At 27.4% G+C, this 3714-nt stretch overlaps 1 non-coding gene across 1 annotated transcript; it reads left to right on the top strand.

Moving 5' to 3' along the window:
• Positions 1–1542: 1542 nt before the first annotated feature.
• On the top strand, positions 1543–1614 carry Trnam-cau. Its single transcript has one exon. It is a non-coding gene; the product is annotated as a tRNA-Met (tRNA).
• Positions 1615–3714: the final 2100 nt, after the last annotated feature.

Here is a 3714-nt window from a genome sequence, read left to right as displayed (position 1 = left end):
ATGAACTAAATGATAAATTATCGGGAATCTAAGAGGATAATTTTCGAATAAAATATCTAATGGTTATGTAAGACGTTTATAGCTATGTATAATAAATAAGTGAGCTAATTTAGAGGAAAATTCGAGAGCGGAAAATTTAACAGCATGACAAAATTACTCGTCTCATTTTAAATTCAAACTTTCTAGTGTGTTACACTAGTACGCTGCAGGAACATTCTCGGGTCGTCTGCCAAAAAGAAAGTACAAACGAGAGTGAACTCATATACATGTTCATACATATATCTCTATAAAATATATATCACTTGTAAATTTATTCGACTTGTAGCGATGAAAGTGAGGATTTCTCATGTCTCGAAATTATAAAACAAGAACGCCTTTTGTTTGTTAAACAAATTAAAGACACTTGTAATTTCTATTGTACACATTGAAGTTGGAGCCTCCTTTCCTCCCTCTCCAATAAGTTGTCAATTTCTTAAAACAATAGAATATTAACATTATAATTGATTGGACGAAATTTAATCTATTTTTTAGTGTTTTAATTACTCAAAAAATAAATTTCTAATTTTTACAATAATTTTTCAATGAAATTATTCAAAAATTTAATACTTATTTTTTTTTACTACACAGTAAAAAATTTTTCGTCATTGTGTAAAGTGTAAAAATTTTTGTGTAGAATTTAACATTTTAGTGTGTAGAATTTAACATTTTAGTATGTTAATTCAACACAATATAGTGTTGATTCAACACAAATTGTGTAAAAAAAGTCATCAACACAAATTTTTGTGTTAAATTTGACGAAAAATTTTTTACTATGTATCATCTAGCTTTTTTTTGGAATGAAAAATCGAAATAATTAGATTTAAATTAATAATTAATAAAAAATAGATTTAAATTAATAATTATGAAAATTTGTAAAAATAATAATTTACTAGTTTTAAATAATAAAAAAAAATTTTATATCAACTAAAAATCGTTAATAAAATTTGTCTGTACAATTTTAGTAATTTCTAATATTTTTTTTCCGTATCTTACGTGTAAAAGTGAACAATTAAAGAAAAATTTTATTTTAATATCAGTTTTTCTATTTTGTCATTTTAAAAAATGTATTTTTCATTATTCTATTTTTAATGAACTAAATAAAAATATACAAATAAATAATTGATAAAAAATTCTAAATTCGTAGGAAAACAATTATCAAAAATTTCTCTATAAATTAAAAAATTTTTCAAAATTAAAATTGTATTTTTAATAATATAAATCTAATCCGTAACTTTAAAAAATATTTGATTAAGGTAAAAGTCCCAATAGATGATCACGTACCAGTATATGATCACTCCATGTATTTGTATATCTATATTTGTGAATATAGATATACAAATACATGGAGTGATCATATACTGGTACATGATCATCTATTGGGGCTTTTACCTTACTTTATTATGAAAACTATGCGCATGCGTGAAACTAGACAGTACTCCTCTTTAAGATTGCAAGCAACTGTGTAGTTGTTCAATGCTTTTTAACCACGACATTCCAACAAAGAGCAGAGTGGCGCAGTGGAAGCGTGCTGGGCCCATAACCCAGAGGTCCGTGGATCGAAACCACGCTCTGCTAGATTTATTTTTTTATTTTTTTTCATTCTTATATTCGTTTCCTTTATTACACCAGTCATACAGTGGTTAAAGTAACATAACCCGAGGTAAATTAATTGTTTTTAATTATTCAAGGCTGATGGGGTGTAAATAAAAATCCACGACAGATTATTATTGTGCATGCCACCCATGGCGGAGAGACAACGGTTTGGGAGTTCACGTGAGTTCACGAGCACAAATTCCTTTCCAAGGAGTTCGGAGTTGGGCATTGTCCTCTACCTCCTCGACGTTCACCACCATCACCATCACCTCCACCTTCCCCGTAAAACTCTCGAGTGGCACGCCCAAGAAATCGAAAGAACGTAGCGATGAATTTTAAGACCGCGTGCATGTCAAATTATTGCCCAATGAAATAAATTTTTTTATTTTTTCTTTAAATTTCAAATGAGTTTTATTATTTTTTAAGAGAAACCTCATACTATATACTTGCATTGAATGAAATAAAAAAAAAAGCATCGAACAATTTTACTACTCTAGAATCTCGATATCGTAAAAACCTCTATTGTTTAAAAAAATCTTCATTTTTTTTTTATTTACAATCCCTTTTACATATAAAAAACAGGGTTGCGAATTTTCTACTTTCAAAATTTAAGAGACTCTCGACCAATGAGTTGCTGTTTTTTCCGACCAATACGCAAATCTTTATCTTTAGACCCTATAAATCTCATTTACGTTGACTCTGTCTCCGCCCGTATAGTGCAATTTTAATTTTTACAATATATACAGATAACAAATTTTATTGATATTTCTTTTAAATTTAATTCTTATTTTACTTACTTTAAACGATTCGTACAGAAGCTAATAATTTTCCCCTCTTGCTATAAATAAGTTTTATGTAACTATTTAGAGCAATAAACAAATAAATAAATTAATTAAAAATTGAAAAAAAAAAAATTTTTTTTTTTGGGGGTTGAAATTGAGATTGATAATTTTTTACCCAGAATTGTATTTTGTTAAAATCAAATAAATTATCTTTATTATTTTTTTTTAATGCATTACTAGCAACCTTGCAGTCACTATGTGACTGCCGTGACATGTGAACTATAAATAAATAAAATTTTGCTTTATTAAATAATGAATTTTGTTAAATTGCACTGTACTTTTTCAACTATTGGCGTTTTTAAGGATATAAGCTCATCCTCATGTTACACTCATCAATAGCTTTCATTTGAGTACCAACATGCATTTTGATATATTTTTCATATATACATATATATAATATATATAAATATATGAAAAAATGATGTGGGTACTTAAATGAAAGGTCTTGATGAGTGTAACATCGAGGTGAGCTTATATCTTTAAAAATGTCAATATTTCAAAAGATACAAGGTCGTTTCTTAATTATGTTAAATTGCATTGTATTTTATTAACTAATGACATTTTTAAAGATATAAGCTCATCTCGATGTTACACTCATCAAGAGCTTTCATTTGAGTACCTACATGCATTTCGATATATTTTTCATAAATACATATATATAATATATATAAATATATGAAAAATTGATGTGGGCGTTAGAAATAACTACTCAGGTATTGTTTATTGATACAAAAGAAAAATAAGTATATTAATTAATATTAAATAAGCTACACACTGAATTTAACTAAACAAACAATATTAAACGAGGTTAAATTGACAGAAATACAATGTTAAATTATTTGCAATAAAATGACTCTAAATCTGGACAATTGACATTTGATGGTGAAAGAGTCCAGCTCGACTAACTATAACAGAAAAATTATTAGTTACATCTAGTACTCTCAGTACTCAGTATACTCCCACCACTTCATTAAGGGTCAAGGTGTAGTGGAAACATTATCAGGTATACTGAATACCGGACTTTACAGTGAACTGTATACTATACAAACATGTATACATATTCAGGTATACTAAATACAGTGACGTTGTCCTGTACAACTTTTCTCTTAAATAAATCTAAATATTAATTCTAACAGTGGGTATTTAAATGAAAGGTCTTGATGAGTGTAACATCAGGATGAGCTTATATCTTTAAAAATGTCAATAGTTCACGAGATACAAGGTCATTTCTTAATTATGT

The sequence above is a fragment of the Cotesia glomerata genome, linkage group LG2 (assembly GCF_020080835.1).
Source record: "Cotesia glomerata isolate CgM1 linkage group LG2, MPM_Cglom_v2.3, whole genome shotgun sequence".
Taxonomy (NCBI): domain Eukaryota; kingdom Metazoa; phylum Arthropoda; class Insecta; order Hymenoptera; family Braconidae; genus Cotesia; species Cotesia glomerata.
Note: the sequence above shows the minus strand (reverse complement) of the source record. Positions and strands in the feature narration are given on the sequence as shown.